The sequence below is a fragment of the Hippopotamus amphibius genome, chromosome 13 (genome assembly GCF_030028045.1).
Source record: "Hippopotamus amphibius kiboko isolate mHipAmp2 chromosome 13, mHipAmp2.hap2, whole genome shotgun sequence".
NCBI classification, from domain to species: domain Eukaryota; kingdom Metazoa; phylum Chordata; class Mammalia; order Artiodactyla; family Hippopotamidae; genus Hippopotamus; species Hippopotamus amphibius.
In genome coordinates, this window is record NC_080198.1 from 71,574,907 (window position 1) to 71,597,358 (window position 22,452).

Here is a 22,452-nt window from a genome sequence, read left to right on the forward strand (position 1 = left end):
ATTTAGGTAATATCAACTACTGTCAACCGTGACTAAGAAAAAATTCAACGTGGTATGGTTTAAGTTTTATTTTTATTCACCTTTCACTAATATGATTTAGAAAACTACTTAGAAAACCATATACTTAAGTATAAACCAGTTATGTCAACACAAATGCATAACTACTAATGCTGATCATGTACCCCTTGATGATTAACCTGCAAATATTCTTTGATTTTGTTTTTCCTTATATTATTAAGTGAAAGAAGCTAGTCTGAAAAACTACATACTACATGATTCCAACTGTTTGACATTCATGAAAATGCAAAAATACAGAGATGGTGAATAGATCATTGGTTTTGATCAGGCTGAAGTTGGGGTTCGGGTGGTGTGAAGGTGAGTAAGTGAGACTCAGGAAATAGTTTAGGAGAATAAAGGGATTTTGTTTGATACATAATGGTGAATAAAAATATATGATTTTTCCAAAACTCATAGAATTTTACATCACAAAGAGTAAACCTTAATGTATGTAAATTTTAAAAAATGGTCATGAGATACAAGAATAAATGTCAAAAATCTCAAAAGAGTTTCACTGGGCTAACATCGACATGTCAGCAGGGATTCATTCCTTCTGGAGGCTCAAGGGGAGAATCTGCTCCCTTGCCTTTTCCAGCTTCTAGAAGCTACCTGAATTCCTTGAATCATGGTCTCTTCCTTGATCTTCAAAGCCAGAAGCATAGCATTTTCCATTCTCTTACTCTGATCCTTCTGCCTCTCTCTTAAGAACTCTCATTACATTGGGCCCTCTCAGATTATCCAAGAAAATCTCTCCTTTTCAAGATCTTTAATTTAATCATATTTGTAAAGTCCCCTTTGCCACGTAAGGTAACATACTCGCAGGTCTCATGAATTAGAATGTGAACATATGTGAGGTTACCATCATTTTGTTTACCACAGTGAATAAAAGATATGTCAAATATGGCATAATATTTAAGTGCAGCAAAGGAATAGATTCATTGGGTGTTCATTATATATTATTTTTCCAAATATTTGGAATATATTATAATAATTATTAGATAAATAAAAAATCAGACTTTGGTTGCATTAGGAGAGAATTTTTGGATTTCTTTATGCTCCTACATGGTCTAGACCTTTTGAGCAAAGGGAAATGAAAGAATGTTTGCATAACAGACAACTTTGGAAACTAATCTCTAAGTAGATTGTACCTCTCAGTAGAGATAGTATCTCTTAAGATATCTTCAAGACAGAAACCCACAAAATGATTTGGAAATGTATAATCTTATCCATCCCCTTCCTAGAAAAATTCCATTACATTTCAGGGTAATAAATTTAGCAAGACTTTCACTCTGTCCATGAGATAATACTTGCTTAATGGGAAGTCTTTCTCTTTGAAAGAAAGGATGGACATAGATCTTGATCATCTCTATACAAGCTCTAGATCCATAATTTGAGGGATCCTCTCCTTTGTTGAAATTTATTGGTTGACATTTGGTTCTCACTGTGTTGTTTTTCAGGGAAATGGGGAGCAGGGAATCCACATAAGCTGTGGAATAGCATCTCAGATCCTTCACAATTTCATAGTATTTAGAACTTTATCATTAGTCATAGATATTATCTCTATCATATTGATATTTTCCTGTCATGCAAACACCAAAGATAAAGATCCTCTTTCTGTGAAGTTATTCCTCAGAGACATTTTTAGTCCTCAGAATTACATATTTTTAACTGTATACAGACATTTGTGTGTCTTAAAAGTTCATGAAAATAATGAAAGATGATTAGCATGGGGACAGTAAAAGCTCATGAGCTACATGTAGTTGCAATCACTTCAGATATTTTTTTACCATGAACTCCCACAGTTTTCCCTCTGCAACTAAACCCTTGCTCTTCACACAAAGTTAAAAGCCTCAGTGAGATTTCTGATTTGTGAAATTGCAGATCAGTCAGCCCTCTTCATAGCCAGTTAATTAAAAGTTAGAATAAATTTTTTAAGCTCTTTATTGGAATATAATTGTTTTACACTCTTGTATCAGTTTTGAGGTACACCAAAGTGAATCAGCTGTATTTATACATATATCCCCATATCTAAAAGTTAGAATAAATTTAGACATTACAAAATCTAAAAATAAATGAAAAGTGGAACAGTATTTATGCTTCAGCAATAACTCTAAAGTACTCTTCTGCTTAGCTCCAAACATGGCCAAGTTTACATTGCAATTCTTCTGTTTTCATTAATATTAATTTTGATCATATTATCAAATAAAATATAAAATGTCAAATAAAATTAGAGATTGATATTTTAATTTTTTAAAGAAAGAAATTACAAATTTAAAAATATATTTTCATAGCTACATCTCACATTTTCTCATTTTCTACCTCAATTGCCACTTGATTTGCTCAAAATTCCATAACATTTCTCCTAATAAATAGCAACATCCTCTCCATCTGCTTCTAATCTTAGCTCACCAAATTCATTACTCACCTAGCTACTAGAATATTTTTAAAGAATCAATTTTTATTGTTTAATTTCTCCAGTAAAACAATTATAGGCCTGTAAGATAAAGTCCAATGTCCTGTCCCTAGTGTATAAAAACTGCTACCTGTCTACACTCTCAGTCTTAGCTATTCCTACTTACTGCTTTATCAATAATACCAAAATAGCTGCTTGGAAATTTTCTTTTGTTGACTGTGTTTTCTCTTCTGTATCCTTATTTGTGGCTGTCCATGGGAGTGGCTCACGTTCCCTTTTTTCTGTTTCTGTAAAGTGTAGCCTATTCTGTTCATAGTGTCCTTCACCACCACACAGAAGCATATATTACACCTCTGTCACTAGACTCTAACCTCTAAAACCATAGGAAAATCCAATATGCCATTACTAAGTATTTTAAATATCTCAAGTAAAATGAAGAAAGTTTTAGAATAAAAACCAGAAAATTTTCAAAGAATATAAAGGTATATTGTACAATATAGTATAATTTATATATTTTCTGCAAAAATTGGCCATTTATTTAATAATTTAGTATTTTACATAAGCAAGGACTATACTTTTTCTAGAAATATAAGCCATTTATTTTGTTTTTAATCCAGTTATAAATGACTCTTTCACTTCCAAAATCAGAATAAATACATTTATTCGTTAATACTACTAACACTTCCTCCTATTTGCCTGCATCAGCCTTAGGTTCAATTCCTAACATTACAATGAGAGATAACACAGTGACTGAAAACTTACTGTTTTGCATATGCCCATGAATGAAGTAATCAGACACATATGTAAATTTAAATCAGAGTAATTGTAACAATTTTTTAAAGGGAAATTAACTCCCCTTTTCACAATCTCAGGTTTTCTTCCATCTGTGCAAAAAATGAATTGGTGTCGTAAATCTAGAGGCAGCCAAAAATACAAGCCCACATACAACATCCTACTTATGCAAATAGTGCATCTGTTGTTGTATGAGCTGGCCAAAGACTATTTCCAGCTAGACTTACACACACACAACACCGTGAGGATTAAATCAATCAAAACCACATTCTACCAGAAATATTTTTTAAATTCTTAATATAGTCACTCAATATGATTATGTACTACCATGCTATGAAGTGTTTTAATTACCCAGCACATTTGAATGCCAGTTCATATTTTTACTACCAATAGCCAATTGGCCACAAAAAACAACTTTACCTCTGCATTTCTAGTAGCAGCATTTTCATATTTTTTGAAAATGTTTTAACATATGCATTATACTAACTTTTTTCCTTTTCTAACTATATTAAAACTCTTCCATTATCTAACTACCAAATTTCAGAATTACATCAAGGGTACCAAAATATGAGATTTTTCTCATATTTAAACATTTTATATAACTAAGTCATCCTTTTTGTATAAAAGAAAATCTTAGTTATAGATGTAATATGCTTTATTTTAATCTTTGTTAATATTGGTAAGATAATGCTTAAGATGTAAATGTAAATAACATTTCATGGTTTTTAAATGCATTTTACTTATGTTATAAAAATATGTCTCACAGCCACTCTATAAAGAAATCAGATTAACTATTTTTTTACCACACAGCAAGTAGGAAGCATACTCTGTTAGACGATGTTATCTAAACTCAAAACAGAATCTTCTGAATTCAGAGACAATTTAAGCTATGCTGCATGAAGCCACTATGTTCTACAATCAGTGCTTGTAAACTTGCATTTTTGCTGACTTAATAGCAACAAAGTAATTAATGTCTATCAGTTAATAGTGAGTAATTATTAAATTATCTATATTCATAAGAGAAATGGGTTCTACTGCTTACTTTGGTCATGGAAATTGTTCAGTAACAAAACTTGTTAATGATCACTAGATTATATAATGTATCAAAATTCCATTAATGCTGACTTCCCTTTAGAAACTCATCTATATTTTGTTTCTACAGAGTTCTAAGACTACGTACTACAATTGTTCTTTAAAAGCATGACACGTTTATATAAATAACTGAGAAGAGACTCGGTAGGAGAGAACTATAATTTAAAATATATATATAGGACAATTTTTTAAGGATAAGAGACAAAGTGATAAAAGCTACAGTATTTTTTGCATGATGGGAAGAGGAATTCCTATAGGTAAGTGAGGCACCGCATTCTAGATTGAAAACAAAGCAGTGGCAAGGATCTTGAGGCAGGAAGATGCTATATGTAACAGAGAAGTAAGGCCCATTAAGTTTGGACAGCAGACTGGATGGGCTTGCTGACAAGAATGAAACCAGGGAGCATATTAGAAAGCTACTGAAGAAAACTGACTGGACTCTGGTCTAATTCAGAATATATTTGAAACTGTATTTACTAACGGACTTGGATGAGAAGGATGGAGGAGTCAACAATAACATGGAGGTCTTGGCCTGAGCAAACATAAATTGCAGTAATTGGAGCAATATAGAAATGGGAAATTTTTTGGTTTTCTTTTTAATAGAAGGGCAGAGTTCAATAATAGATGGCTATTAATCATTTAAATGGAGTCAAACAGGAAGTTAGATGTATGAGTATAAATGTCATGAAGAGATCTGAGCTGTGTTATGACTTTTGAAATTCTCAGAAAAGGCATGGTATTTAATGAGATGGGACTGGATGGGATTATCCAACCAGTATTGTAGATGAAGAAGAGAGAACTAAGGACTGACTTCTGGGAATCTTTTTTATTTGGAAATCCAACAAAGGGGATCTAGAAGAAGTAGCCAGTGAGGTTTTAGGATAGAGAGTTAAGTAGCCTGGCAGCCAAACTGAGAAAATACTTCAAGAAGAAAGGAAAGATGAACAGGGTGAGATGTGGCTGATGGGACAAGAGAATGAAGGTAAAGAAATGACTATTTGATTAAGTGACATGGAAGCCTATGTTTATGTTAAGAAGCATAGTTTGGGTAGAATGATAAGAACAGAAGCCTGATTAAGTGGGCTCAGTGTAGAAATGGAAGAGCCCAGTTGTAAACAGAAAATATGCTTAACTCTAACAGATATTTTTTACTGTTAAATGAAAAGCAGGGTAGCATTTAGGGAGAGAAGGGTGACAATCTCCAAATATGATTTCTTTTCTCTTTTATTTTCATCAGTTTTTGCTTTAGCTATGCTGAAGTGCCTCTGTAACTGAGCAGCCCCCTATGGGGCTTTCCCAAGACACACTCCTCCCCCCATGTCCTCTGCCTACATCTTGTTCATAGAAAAGCCATAGTCTCCCAGGCCTCCCCTGAGATACAAAAGCCTGACTCAAGAATTAATGATTGAAAATGTGAATATGTAGTGACAAAAGTAGCAGTTGGGCCAGAAGAACTGGTAAAAATTTATAGTAAACCAGCCATATGGCAGTCACAGAATCTTTAGTTCCTCCCTGAAACATATAGATAAAACTATATGATGTACATTCCTGACTTGTTTTACAGATGCTGAAACCCCTAACAAATGGAAGACGTTAACTACATGATGACTATGAGTGTGTAGCCCCCAGACCAGCTGGATCCAGAGGATTGATCATGCTAACCCCTGTGACCCTGTCCTGTTACCTCACCATCAGCCAATCAGAGAATTGTGCACGAGCTGATCACACACCCTGCAAATCTCTTCCCTCATCTTTCCTTTAAAAACATTTCACTGAAATCCATCAGGGAGTTCAGATTTTTCGAACATTAGCCACCCCAGATTCCTTGTTGTGTGCCTACAGTAAATGCTGCACTTTCCTTCACTACACCCAGTGTCAGTAGATTGGCTTTACTGTGCACGGGCAAACGGACCCAATTTTGGTTCTATAATATTCCTGGTAGTTGTATAAATATATATGATTTTTATGTCTTCTTGATTCATTTATCCTTTTATCATTCTAAAATGTCTTTTTTTATGTCCTTGTCTTAAAGTCTTCTGTGTCTAAAAATAAGGCCACCCCAAGCCTTCTTATGCTATTTGTATTTTAATCTCGTCCGAAAATATTTGCCTTTTAGTTAAACAGTTTAGTTCACGTATATTGAATGTAATTTGTTGGGTTTATGCTTATAAGTGTAATGCTATTTATGACTGCTTTCATGATACCATGGCAGAGGTAGATAGTTGCAATAAAGGCCGTATGGCCCTATAATATTTACTGTTTGGCACTTTACAGAATGAATTTGCTGACCCCTACTTTAAAAAATGCCGAATTTTGTTCTGCAGAACAGTTAAATTATTAGCGGATCCCCTCAATCTTGTCAAGCTCAATTTTATGCTTTGTTAAGGCTGGCAGGCCTATTTCTGTTTTGTGCTTAACACAACATTGGTCCTTTTTCTAGGGCTTATTTCTCCTTCTTAAAGCGTACCTTTCCTGGAACGTCAACTGAATGCCTGAAGTCCTCAGTGAGGTCCCTCCAATCTTCTGTGTCAGCTATAACTTAAGTATCTCCAGTAACTGCAAGTCATCTGATGTGTCTGTTCAGTTCTCAGCCCTATAACAGCTGAAATATTGTGCTTTAGACAGTCTCACCTCTGCAAGTGCAGATCTGGATGTGCAGTCCGGATCTTGTCTAAAGATTAAAGGTGAACGGCATGCACAGAAACCTGTACATGAGTGTTTATAGTAGCTTCATTCATAATTGCCAAAACTTGGAAGCACCAAGATGGTCTCTAGTAGATGAATGGGTAAATAAACTGTGGTACATCCAGGCAATGGAATATAATTCGCACTGAAAAGTAATAAACTATCTAGCCATGAAAAGACCTGGAGGAGTCCTAAATGCATATTACTAAGTGAAAGAAGCCAGTCTGCAAATACTACCTACTGTATGAGTCCAACTATATGACATTCTGGAAAAGGCAAAACTATGGAGACAATAAAAAGATCAGTATCTGTCAGGGATTAGAAGTGAGGAAGGCATGAATATTTGGAGCACACAGGTTTTTTTACTTCAGTGAATTTATTCTGTATGATATACAATGGTGGATATATGTCATTATATATTCGTCCAAACCCATAGAATGTATAATACCAAGTGTGAACCCTAATGTAATCTATGGACTTTGCGTGATAATGATGTATCAATGTAGGTTCACCAACTGTACCGCTTTGGTGGGGATGTTGATAATGAGGGAGTCTATGAATGAGTGGGCATAGGGAGTATACGGGAAATCTCTGTATCTTCTGTATTTTGCTGTGAACCTAAATTGCTTTAAAAAATAAAGTCTAATTTAAAAAAAAGAAAAAGAAACTTGACAATAAGCATGTTGCCTGGGTTGTTGGTAGTTCTCTTATTTCTACTTTATTTTCCCATCATCCTATTTCATTTCTGCCCTTGGGTTCCATGGCATACTTTGTAAGTATCCTTATAAAAACGTCCCATTTTGCTTTATCTATGCTGAGTAGTTTTCTCTTACTTACAACTAAACTCTCAACTAATACAACTCTCACCAATGATGTTAGTTCTTAGAATATGTAATTGATATTCTCACAGCCTTAGCTAGGATCAGTGTACCAACTAATTTTTGTTTCATGGTCTATACATTTAACGCTACTCACCCGATAAATAAATAAGCTTCCTTCCAACATGGCCAATATTTACCCTTCTGCCTTAATTCTTATGCCTCATTCCTTGGGCCTCAGCTCCTGCGATTATAATTAATGAATATCAAAAACATTGAACGTATCAAACAGACTGGCTTTCATAAAACTGAAAGCTGTGTTTTTCTCTCTCTTTCTCCTTTTTTTTTTGTAAAAACCATTTGATCAAAATGCTTTTAACGAATACTAACAGTAAGCTAAACTGCTATTCTTCACTCTAAGTTTTGTTCTACAGAGCAACACTCTGAGTGGCTTCTCCTGTACTGAACATTTATTAATGTATGCATTTATTTGCATGTATGCATGTATTTATTTTGATACATTATTTTTATTATTGAAAGAATTTTTTAAGCTTTTTATTGGAGTATAATTGCTTTACCCTGTTGCACCAGTTTCTGCTGTACAACAAAGTGAATCAGCTCTATTTATTTATATATATCCCCATATCCCCTCCCTCCTGCAACTCCTTCCCACCCTCCCTATCCTACCCCTCTAAGTCAACACCAGTCATCCAGTTGATCTCCCTGTGTTATGCAGCAGCTTCCCACTAGCGATCTATTTTACATTTGGTAATATGTATATGTCAATGCTACTCTCTCACTTTGTCCCAGCTTCCCCTTCGCCCCCCCACCCCGTGTCCTCAAGTCCGTTCTCTACATCTGCATCTTTATTCTTGCCCTGTCACTGGGTTCATCGGTACCATTTTTTTAGATTCCATATTTATTTGTATTTGTTTGCTTGTTTGTTTCATAGACTGAACTTTTAGCTTCCCCCATAATTAACTTTTGTAACTTTAAGAATATATAATCACATTTACATATTATATAATCTATAGACAGAAAATTTCCCTGTCTATCAAATAAAGATGTTAACACCCAACTGTACAAACCTGTTCTGCACTCCAACTTTCACCTCCAGACAGCAATTACTTGCAGGTTTTATTTTACTTTGTCATCACAGATGCTAAAATGTATGCTTTTGTCTACAACCATATTAAAATTTCTATGTTTTATCTTCAGACTGATTCCAAACTTTAAAATTCAACCATAAATTCTAATTTATTATGATTATATACATAGTGTTACTTTTAGGGTTATTTTATAAAAAGATTATGTTTCTTTTCCCTGTGCTAACTTTCTATGAGTTTTCTAGAAATGTAATTCATGTTCACTGTTACAATTCACTGACTTTAAGTATGCTTTAAGCATACACATTCTTTCACATCTTTACAAAGTTGTGCACCACAATCAACTTAAGGACATTTAGATCTCCCCCAAGAGAAATGTCATACCCATTAGCAATCCCTCCCCATATTCTTCGACCCTCCCCAGCTCTAGAAAACTTACTTCCTCTCTCTGTAGATTTGCATATTTTGTATATTTCATATAAATGCAATCATACATTATGAGGTAGTTCGTGACTAGTTTCTTTCAGTTAGCATTATATTTTCAAGGCTTATCCATGTTGTAACATTTGTAAATATTTCATTTTTATTGTAGAATGATATTCAATTTTATGGATATACCATATTTTATGGATTCTTTCATCAGTTAATGGACATTTTTGTTATTTCCACCTTTTGGCTATCATGAATAATGCTGCTATGAACATCATGTCAAGTTTTTTGTGGATATATGTTTTCAATTCTCTTTGGCATGTATTCCAGAAGTGGTATTGGTGGGTCCTTTGGTAAATCTCCAAGAGTTTTTGAGAAAATGATAGATTGCTTTCCAAAGTGGCTATACCATTTTAAATTCCTATGAGCATTGATAAGGGATCCAATCTCTCCATATCCTCACCAGTACTTGTTATCATCCAATATTTTGATTATAATTTTCTTAGCGTGTGTGAAGTTGTATCTCATTGTGATTTTGATTTGCGTATCCCTTGTGACTGATTATGTTGAGCATTTTTCTTGTGTTTATCTTATTGGTCATTTGTATATCTTCTTTGGAGAAATGTCTATTCATATTCTTTAATTTTTATTTTCTAAACTTTTATTGGAGTATAGTTGATTTAAAGTGTTGTGTTAGTTTCTGCTGTACAGCAAAGTAAATCTATTATACATATACATATAACCACTCTTTTTTAGATGATTTTCCCATATAGGTCATTACAGAATATTGAGAAGAGTTCCCTATGCTATATAGTAGGTCCTTATTAGCTATCTATTTTATATATAATATTATGTATATGTCAATGCCAGTCTCCCAGTTTATCCCTCCCTCCTCCTTTCTCCCTTGGTAACCAAGCACATGAAAAAATGCTTAACATCACTAATTATTAGAAAAATGAACATCAAAACTACAATAAGGTATCACCTCACACTGGTCAGAGTGGCCATCATCACAAAATCTACAAGCAGTAAATGCTGGAGAGGGTGTGGGGGAAAAGAGAAACTTCCTACACCATTGGTGGGAATGTAAATTGGTACAGTCACTATGGAGAACAGTATGGAGGTTCCTTAAAAAACTAAAAGTAGAGCTACCGTATGATCCAGCAATCCCACTCCTGGACATATATCCAGAAAAAAACATAATTCAAAAAGATATTCATATTCTTTTGTTGATGTCTAATTTACCTATGTTTTCTTTTATTACTTTTGCTTTTGGTGTAGTGCCTAAGAAACCATAACTTAATTCAAGGTCATTGGTATGTACTCTGATGTTTTCTGATAAGAGTTTTACAGTTTTAGATATTACATTTAAGTCTTTGATCTCTGTTGTGTTAATTTTTGTTATTTTTGTAACATTGTAAGAGTCCAACTTTATTCTTTTACATGTGGATATCCAGTTGTTCTAGTACCATTTGATGAAAAAGATTATTCTTTCCTCTTTGAATCATCTTAGCACACTTTCTGAAATTTAATTGACTAAAATGTGAAGATTTCTAGACTCTCAGTTCAAATGCATTTACCTATATGTCATATATGACATTCTTGATTACTATAGCTTCAATACCTGGGTTAAATTCCATTGGTCAGATTGTAAAGTAGTTTTTAGAAGTAGTTGGATTTGGTTTGTTAGTTTTTTGTTTTACCTCTACATTCATTTTACATTTTACCTCTACATTCATAAGAGATACTGATCTGTAGTTTTCTTATAATGCCTGCCAGGTTTGGCATCTGTGTACTACTAGTCTCATAAAATGAGTTAGGAAGTACTTTTTCTATTTGGGGGGAAAGTTTGTCAAACTCTCCTTAACTCTTCTTTAAATGTTTTGATGAATTCACCAGTGAAGCCACCTTGTGTTGGACTTGCCCTTGTGGGAAGTTTTTTAAAATTATTAATTCAATGTCTTTACATGTTATAGGTCTATTTATATTTTTGTAATCTTCTTGAGACAGCTTTGGTAGTTTGTGTCTTTCTAAAAACTTGCACATTTCATCTGAGTTATTTCATTCATTGGCATAATATTCTCTCATAATCCTTTTTACTTCCATAAGGTTGATAGTAATGCCCCCTCCTTCAAACTTCATTTTGGTAATTTGAGTCTTCTCTCTTTTTTCTTTAGTTAGTTTGGCTAAATATTTGTCTTTAAAAAAATTTCACCACTCTGAAAATCTCTGCCTTTTGTTTTGATTAATTCATTCCCATTTAATGTTACTATTGATATAGTTGGATTTATGTCTGACATTCTACCTTTTTTCTTTATACCTCAGTTTCTTTTTTTTATTAGTGTTAATTCTCCTTAACATTTTTTCTATTAAATACATTTTTTAAAGTGTGATAATTTAATTTCTTTAATGATTTTTTTCATCTTTTTTTTAAAGAATTCTCCTAGTGGTTGCACTAAGGCATAAATCTTAACTGATCAGAACTTACTTACATTTATGCTAACTTTATGTTCAGTGAGAAATAGAAAGATTACTTCTATATAGTTTTATTCTCCCTTCTTTGTGTATTTTTAATATGATTATTACATTATATGTATGTTTAATCCATAAATACATTTTATACATAAATACATAATCTGAAAATACATTTTTATAATTATTATTTTATATAATATTATATCTATTAAAGAAACTGAGAGAAGAAAGAAAAGCAAACATATTTTTATAGATTTGTTATATTGATTCTCTTATTCTCATGTCTGATTTCCTTAATTGGGTCTTTTGGATTTAGTTCAATCTGATTTTGTTTCTTCATTCCTAAACAACTTTGCTTGTTATTGACAGATATATTTCTATATATTATAGTACAATGATATAATGTATACCTTTTGTTTATCTTCTTTTTAAATAAGTTAAGAAAAATGGTGAAAAAATACGTATTTATAATTTTTTATACTTACATAATGACATTTATCCATGTTCTTTATTGTTTTGTGTGGATTTAAATTACTATCTGTCTGCCTATGAAAAATTACTACTTTGCATTTCTTATAAGGCAGATCTGCTATCCATTTTGTTTTGTCTGGGAATCTCTTTATTTTGCCTTACTTTTGAAAGTTAGTTTTGTTGACTGTAAGATTCTTAGTAGAGAGGTTTCTTGTTTGTTTGTTTATCTTTGAATATGAAATTCTACTGTCTTCTGGATTCCACCATTTCTGATGAGATGTTAACTGTTAATTTTATGTGGGACCGTTGTAATTGAAAGCCATGTTTCCTTTACTGTTTTCGAGAGTTCCCTTTTTCTTTGATTTCAGTCTTTTAACCATAACACATGATCACTTTTTTCCCTTAATTTTTTCCTAGAAACTTCCTGTTTGGAATCCTTAATCCTCCCAATACAAACTGAATTATCACTCTTTAAGCCTGTTGTCCACATTGCAAATTCTTTCACTGATCTCCTGCTTCAAATCCATTGTTCACTTGGTCATATATATTTCTTCTATTTTCTTTATTCTTTGCTTTATAAAAGCAGTTCTTCGAGTACCTTTCTATGAAATTCAGTATGGAAGGTAAAATGTTTGAATCCCTAACTGGTTGGAAATGTAATATTATTGATAAATCATTGGTAATTTGCCCTTTGATCACATCCCCTTTCCTTACCTGCTAAAGTAACCACTATCTTGTATTTTATACTAATAATTTTCTTGTTGTTTTTATAATGTTAGCAACCATATAAGTATCCTTAAGCAATTTATTATTTCTTATACTTTATTTTGAACTTTAAATAAACACAATAGTGCTCTGAGAATTCTTCTCTGACTTTTTAAATTCAACATTTTGATTTTTTAAATATAACCATGTAGCTCTGTGTGACTTTCATTCATTACACACTGATATATACTATTCTATTGTATGGCTTGACTGTATCTTATTAATTATACATTTGATAGATAATTTTTACATTTCATTATACCACAAAAATGCTGCTTTGAATAATGTTATGCTATCTCCCAATGCACATGTTTAAAAATTCCTCAGGGGTTTATATAATGAGTGGAGTTGCTGGGACTTAAAGTTATATCCATGTTGAACTTTACTAGGTATTTTAGCAAGGCTCCTTTTGAAATCTGAGTCTAAAGCAATGATTACAAAAGAACAAATTTACGTGAGATATGCCAGACCTAGACATTTAGGGTAAAGGCAAAAGAATTGTGAGGTCAAGAATGATGTCAAGCATTACATACTCTGTTGCTTTAAAAAATGTAACAAAAAATAGATGTCTTAGTAAGTGTGTTCCCTGCAAATTCTCTAGAAAAGTTTCAAAGGGAACACATAGTGTACTTTGTAATCCTCTGACCATAACTATATAAGAGAATCTGTTGTTTCACAATATCATCAATGTTTTTTATGAAATCAAGTTTTAATTATTTTTTCTAATTTGGTGGGTATAACAAAATTGCTCTTTATCACTTAATTTGCATTTCAGTAATTAATTGTTTTATTTTCCAAGGATTAGAGTCCATTTACATTTTCTTCACTGTGAAATGCCTAATCATGTCTTTGCCTGTTATTTAGGGATTATTTTTTTCCTTTGATATTTTGAAGTGTTAATACTTATTCTGACTACCTAAACCTTTGTCAGCGTATTCATTACAAAAATAGTTGTCCTGTATGTGGCTTGACTTTTTCCTTTCTAAAATGCTATGGTAGTAAAATTGGCACAATTTTACAAAAATGACATTGGTTTTTGTCTATGATTAAAATGATTATTTTTCAGGAAATTCTAAGTTAGAAGCTTTAAAAATAGGTTCAGCATGGTTATATGAATGATTTGCCCTAGTTTGAGAGAAGTCATTACAATATATGATTTAATTTTTTAAAGAAATTTTAATTGTTTTAAAGTGTACATATATATTCAGTTTTTTTTTATTACAGTACTCATATGTACAGAACATATATCATGACAAGTAGAGGGGACTTTCTCTTCTCTTGGAGTTTGTTATGATTTCATAGATGTTTAACTTATTTGGATAAGTTCATTGTGTTGTTGCTAAACTGAAAAATATTTAATTTAATTTGAAATCTTGACAACTTCAGCTTGAGTTAATTAAATGTCTAATCACAATTTCTAAGGATAAAGTAGCTTATTGGTAAAGAGCTATATCACCTCACAAAGCGAAATCACTATTACAGCTGCATCAGATTAATAGTCTTTCAACTTAAATCTGATGATGCAGGACCTCTTCATGATCCTACCCCTCTTAATGTTGAAGGATTACATCTGAATATCATGCTGTGTTCATACTACGTTAATTTTTAAATTTCCCAAACCAAGTAAGATTTAGTCCTTCAATAAAATAAATGATTTATCTACTATATAAAACAGATGTCTCATTAGAGAGCTACTAAAAAGCTATAATCATAATAAAAATGCTGTTCCTACAATTAACACTATCAGTTAGGAAAAATTAAAGTTTGCAAATATGTGGAATTCTCATTTGAGCAAATCTTTTATCATTTTTTTAAACATGACTATTTACTGGCTTAAAAAATTAAAGCCATGATATGGTAAATGAGCTTATTTAAAATGTCTGAAGACTCAATTCATAAAACAGAAATGCTAATATAGGACTATGAGAAATATAAAATGTACTGAAAAGAATGTAGTAAATTATGGTTTAGAGAATTTTGAATTTAGAGAAGAAAAGAAGTGGAGGGAAACTGACAATTATGTTAATTTAAAAATATTTTAAATATACAGTGACTAACAAACCAAATTGTCATAATATTATTCAGTACAAATATGAAGACTGTTACTATTTTATTTTGAATATTAATTTGTACGAGTAATTTGATAATAATGAGGGACCATCTTAAAAGAAAAACATTACAAATTTAAATATACCTAGGGCTTCCCTGGTTGCACAGTGGTTAAGAATCCAGCTGCCAATGCAGGGGACACTAGTTCGATCCCTGCGCTGGGAAGATGCCACATGCCAAGGAGCAACTAAGCCCATGTGACACAACTACTGAGCCCATGTGCTGCAACTACTGAAGCCCATGTGCCTAGAGCCTGTGCTCTGCAACAAGAGAAAAGCCACTGTAATGAGAAACTGCACACTGCAGCAAAGAGTAGCCCCCACTCACCACAACTAGAGAAAGCTCCTGTGCAGCAACAAAGACCCAATGCTACCAAAAATAAAATAAATAAATAATAAAATAAATCTTTAATAAATAAATAAATATATCTATATTTATACACCTATAGATGTAGACATATGATATCTGTGGCCATATCTTGCAAGCCTTCAAGAATTCAAATAAATAACCAAAACTGCTGTTTAAAATATTACACCTGTTTTGTGAAACATATATGAACATAAAATAAAATTATTGTCAGGACTTCCCTGGTGGTGCAGTGATTAAAAATCCTCCTACCAATGCAGGGGACATGGATTTAATCCCTGGTCCAGGAAGATCCCACATGCCGTGCAGCAACAAAGCCCATGCACTATGACTGAGCCTGTGCTCTAGAGCCCACGAGCTGCAACTATTGAGCCCTCAAGCCATAACTACTGAAGCCCGTGCACCTAGAGCCCATGCTCCACAACAAGAGAAGCCACTGGACCAAGAAGCCTGCACACCACAAGGAAGAGTAGCCCCTGCTCACCACAACTAGAGAAAGCCCACGGACAGCAATGAAGACCCAACACAGCCAATAAATTAATTAATTAATTAATTTAAAAAAAATAAATAAAATTATTGTCTAACAGCCTTCCTCTTGACCAGTATGTTTCAATGAAAAATAAGCCATAACACTTACCAGAAAGGATCAAGGCATATATCCCTTTTTATTTTCACTTTTATTTTTCATGCATTCTGCTAACAATGGTATTTGATTAATTGTGTCTCATTTTTATTTCAAGAACAGTGTTTTAAGGAATGACAGTATACTTACACTTAGAATCAGACTGCACAATATGAGTCACTAGCCACATGTGACCATTTATATTTAAATTAATTTGCGGGGAGCTGCCCTGAACAGGGGTCCTGGTTTCCATAGTTGCCCCCAACAAGGGCCTTGGTCTCCAGGACATAGCCCTGGGAGCTGCCTTACTGTAAGGGCTTGCCTAGGCAAGCATAGCTCTCTGTCCCGCCACCCCTGACCTTTGAGTAAGTGCTCAAACAAAGAGCATGTGATCCCCTGGGCTGCACTATGTGCGCCCACAGGTCTGTGATCTCGCTAGTACACCTAGAAACAATCAACAGGAGGTCTTATGCTCGCTACGGTAGATGGTTATGGGAAAAACACATTGTTCTCTAAAGGAAGAATCATTTTTCTTTTAGCCTTGTTGTCAATGACTCCTCTGATTTAATCTGTATAAAAAGCCACTGTAAAATAAAGAAGTTTGTCAGTTGCCTATGAGCTTCTGACCCTCTCGACCCCATCTTTTGTGTGTCTGTCTGTCTGTCTTTCTTAGCCGCGTCGTGTTTGCCTAAGGACCTGATCGATTTTGCCGGCAGGCTCCGGCATTAATTAAAATTAAATACCATTTAAAATTTAGTGCCTCAGTCCCAACAGTCATACTTTAAGTCTCAATAGTCATAGATTGCCGGTAGCTATCATGTTGGAAAGGGTATATATAGAATATTTCCACTATTGTAGAAAGTTTTGTTGGTCAGCACTGCTCTGCAAGTAATCAAACACAATGATAAACAGTTAAGCTAGTAATATGAAAGGACTGGAAAAATGGCAATATAAGAGAGCAGTATAATAGAGGGATTGAGAAACCTGGCTATAAAGTAGGATATGTAGTTTGAATTCTGGTTCCAGCATTGACTAAATGTGGAGCCTTGAGAAAATCACTTGACTACTCCTCTGAGCATCAGTTTTCTGGCTGACAAAATGAGCCTCAAATTGTCTGTAGCATGCTACTAAAAAAGCTAATGAAAATAACGTATACAGAATGTATAGTGAATTGTTCAATCTGGAATGGACACTCAATTTAACAAAAAGAAAAAAATTTTTTACTGTTTACTATTTAAAAGGTTACTCACCATATCACAAGAATATGAAATGGCAGAAGTAGAGAGACTCTTAAAAAGCAATAAATGATTACTTTTCAACAAATAGCTGTCATTGTGTAATGCTCACAAAAAGCAGTTATATGTTAAAATATGTATTAAAATATTTGTCAAAAATCCCTGGATTTTCATTGATTAAATTATTACTGACCCCTCCTGTTTTTACCTTAAATTTCCAGTAATATTTTAAAATGAAAATTGTTGAAGAGAAACAGTCACTAATCTATTTAAAGTCACTAATCTATTTAAACAATAGTCAATTAAACACAAGAAAATTTCTGCAAATTCTAGCCATCTCAGAGAAGCAATAGATTAGAATCATTAGTCAAATACGTTTTGTGCAGATCCCATCTACACGTTCAGGATCCTTCAAAACTCAATTGCTTCTTAAAGTAAAACCTCTTTCAGAATGCAGTAAGGTGGATTTTAAGTCTTGATCTTGGTCTGATCTGAGAGCCATTTAAAAATTTTTCCTAAGCTTAGGCAAGCTAAGTAGAAAGCTACATTTCTAATAATCCAAGGATCCTAGATCTACATTATATATTTATAGATTTGTAGGGCCTTCAGATAGAAAAAAAAAAAAAAAAAGGAAGGCAGAGTGATAAGATCTGAGAATACCTTGTGTCTCCAAATATCATAGGAAATAAGAGGTTTAGAAAAGCTGAATAACGTGGAGTTGGACAGAATAGGGAGGGCTATCCACAAAGTCATTCCTGTGCAAATAGATAGTCAGATCATTCTGTCAAAATTTAGAGAGAATCCTTAACACTTTTATACAGAACATAGTAGATCCTAACACAGGTGCAACTACAGCTATTTCCTTACATTTGCTGAATATCCTTCACCAAGAAATTGAAGTATGCAAAAAAATGGGGAATCATAAATTGTCCATTGCTAGGTCTTCAAATGTTGCTAAACATTTGAAAGAGCCTCATAACAAAAGCAGAATAAGACAATAAATTGGTGGCTTTCAGATAAAACAATTAAATGCGCACATCTCAATCTTTAAGGGCCAAGGGAGGGAGCGTTTTGACAAAGAGGACTATAGATACTGTAAGCAGAATAGGCTTGACAAAAAGAATTGTACTATGCCAAGACAGAAAGAGAGGGAGAAAGAAAGATGAAAGAAAGAAAGGAAGGAAGGAAGGAAGGAAGGAAGGAAGGAAGGAAGGAAGGAAGGAAGGAAGGAAGATGGTTCAAAAACAGACTTCCCAAAGGTGGAACGAGTATCTGATTCCACATTTTACCCTTAAATGCATAAGAAGACATTTCCAAAAACGTTAAGAGAAAAGCTTGCAAGGTATGTACTGATATGCTCACTGCTATACCAATCTTAAACTCTTTTTCATTTTACAAACTCCTGCCTGTGGTCAGTAATCTACTAATGTGATAGATATCTTTGAAAAACTTTAGACATTTACTCACCTCAGGCTGTAACTTTCACATGCAAACTTTTAACCCGGGAAATGTTCTCCCCCTTTGTGAAAGAATGCTGGCTAATTTAGGAGAGAGAGAGATCACCTGGGAAGATGGACCTGCCCAATTAAATGGTATCCTGATGACCTCTTCCTTTCAAATTTCTGAGCTCTCCCCTAGTCGTCATTAGATTAGAGGGTAATTTGAATAATGAATGCTGATATCTTTGTATCTAAATAAAACCCAAATTAAAGTCCTCCAGGACATACAGATTCATTAAGGGCCAAATAATCTACTGATCTTGACAGAATTATTGGAGCTAAACCTCTGAAGATTCAGAGAGACCCATTAAAATCCCCATCAGGTTTTTGCAATACTCTCTAAAACAAGAAGCTAAAGTACTAAAATCGTTAGTTGGTGACCTAAGTAGAGAAATGACTCCTCACACATTGTACTAGGTCTTAGAATACGCCTATCCTTCCAGCCAAGAAAACCAGTGGAAGAGAAGGTAGATTTGTTCAGAACCTCAGGGCTACCGATAAAATTGTCAGTATTGATTTTCCTGTGGTACAGAATCCAAATATTATTTTATCCTCAGGATCAATTGAGGCTACATATTTTACAGTTGTAATGATGTGTTCTGCTTACTGTAAGTGACCCCTTAGATCAAGATAGTCAACACCTGTTGCATTATTTCCTGGGAAGTCACAATATATCTGGAATCTCAATCTAAGAAGTTGGCTGAGGCACTCTTCTACTTTTTACAAACTATTAGTAAAAAACTCAAACATCTTAAGTCTACACTCATCCAGTATGTGGGAGATCAACTGCCATGTTGAAGAATAAGGTGAGCTCTGAGATAAATTCCATTGATCTATTTTTTGCTTTATTTCAGAGACAGTTTAAACAAAAAATAGTTACAATTCTGTAAAAACAAAGTACATTACTCAGGACACAATTTATTTGAAGACGGTAGATTCTTCAATCTGGACAGACAACATGCCATGTAGAACTTTCCCAGGCCAACCATTATAGTCAATTAAGAGTATTTACGAGTTTTACAAATAACCCAATCAAAAAATGGGCAGAAGACCTAAATAACCATTTCTCCAAAGAAGACATACAGATGGTGAAGAGGCACATGAAAAGCTGCTCAACATCACTATTTATTAGAGAAATGCAAATCAAAACTACAATGAGGTATCGCCTCACACCACTTAGAATAGACATCATCAGAAAATTGACAAACAGTAAATGCTGGAGAGGGTGTGGAGAAAAGGGGACGCTCTTGCACTGTTGGTGGGAATGTAAATTGATACAGCCACTATGGAGAACAGTATGGAGGTTCCTTGCAAAACTAAAAATTGAGTTACCATATGACCCAGCAATCCCACTGCTGGGCATATACCCAGAGAACACCATAATTCAAAAAGACACATGCACCCCAATGTTCATTGCAGCACTATTTACAATAGCCAGGACATGGAAGCAACTGAAATGTCCATCAACAGATGAATGGATAAAAAAGATGTGGTACATATATACAATGGAATATTACTCAGGTGTAAAAAGGAATGAAACTGGGACATTTGTAGAGACATGGATGGACCTAGAGACTGTCATACAGAGTGAAATGAGTCAGAAAAACAAATATCGTATATTAACACATATATGCGGACTATAAAAAAATGGTACAAATCAACCAGTTTGCAAGGCAGAAATAGAGACCCAGATGTAGAGAACAAACATATGGACACCAAGTGGGGAAAGCAGGGAGGGTTGGGGGGGAAATGTATTGGGAGATTGGGATACCAAATTGTATACTCTAAATATATGCAGTTTATTGTATGTTAACTGTATCTCAATAAAATTTCTTTAAAAAAGTATTTACGAGTTTTATTAGCTGCTACAAGCAATAGTTTCTCAACTTCTCTGATATTTCCTCAGTACTGAAATTACTTGGGGCTCGAAACATGAGCAGGCACTTTAAGATTTAAAATAAGCTAGTCAATAGCTTTCTTCCTTGCACCTACCTTATTATCATAAATCTTTCTCCCTATGCACGCATGAGCAGTCTGGACAACTGATTTAACCTCATAGAAATCATCAGACCTGTAGGTTAGTAAAACGTCTCTCTTGACCCAGTGTCCATAGCCAATTAATGATGTCTAAGGCCAAGAGCATGTTTATCTTCTGACAGTAGAGGTTCAGGGACTGAGGAGTATGTTAGCTCAAGGAGATGATGTCAGGGGCTGCTTTTATCTTTTCGGTGAGAACAACTTCATAAGTTCACATCAAAAAAGCATCTCATCTCTTAGGAGTTTGATTGTATATCCTCATATAGAGCGATGTATTAATAGTGCACTCAAAATGCCTTCTTGAACAGTGATCAAATTGCTATTTAAAATTGTGCTTTTTAAACTGGTTCACATGTCTAAGGAGTTTATGTAATTTTTCACAGAATAGTCATCAAAGAGCAGACTTAACCTACGAGGAAAATTTGTGACAGCTTATGGTAGAAGTGGAAGTATTTTTTTCTTAAATTTCAACTCACGGCATTTGCAGTATTCCAAGAAATATATTAGGCATTATATAAGCGGTTAGAATATTTTTTAAGTTTCTGATAATCTCAATAGGTAGTCTTTTGTTCCCACTTCGTGTTTTTATGTTTGCATAATAACCATTCATACTACAAGCTCTGAATTACTTACCTACTGGAGGAAACGCTGACAAGGTGATACATGACAACTGACTGTTTACAGCAGCTCAGATGAGTCCAAGAATATCATTTCCACATCACTACTCTCAGCCAGCCAAAAATGGTGAAAATAAATCAGCTTGCTTCACTTTAAAGCCTCCAGTAATGCCCAAAGTGTTAAACAGCACCAGTTACACTTTATTGAAGCCAGTTAAACCTTTTTTTAAAAGATAGAGTGAATTTGCAAATGAACATTAAGAACTTTCTTATTTACAATTAAGAATTTTTCAATAGTTTTGAATATGCTTCCTGGTGTACTTCTTAAGAAAAATTTAAAGAGCACTTTCACTCAGCACCGTAAATAGGGAATAATAATATTAGTAACAATAAAATCTCAATAAACTTAAAAGAACAATATTGTAAAAGCGCAGGCAAAGGTTCAGTATTCTAGCAATATTCTAATAAAGCTATCAGGATTCAGTAATGTTTTCAATTACTGAAACATCAATTCCTGTCACAAAGAACTTTTAATATTACTTATGTCAGAAATCATAATAAAATTTTAGAGACAAATCCTAGTTTATCCAAGTCCAAGGGAACAGTTTATTAAACGTCACTTCTATCATGTGTATCTGTAGTCATACACATGTAGTATTTTAAGGATGTCCCTTAACTAGTTTAGGTATCTCATTTCAATTTTAAACAAACAACAAAACATAACTATAGGGTTTCCCTGGTGGCTCAGTGGTTAAGAATCCACCTGCCAATGCAGGGGACATGGGTTCAATCCCTGGTCCAGGAAGATCCCACATGCCAGGGAGCAACTAAGCCCAGGTGCCACAACCACGGAGCCTGCGCACT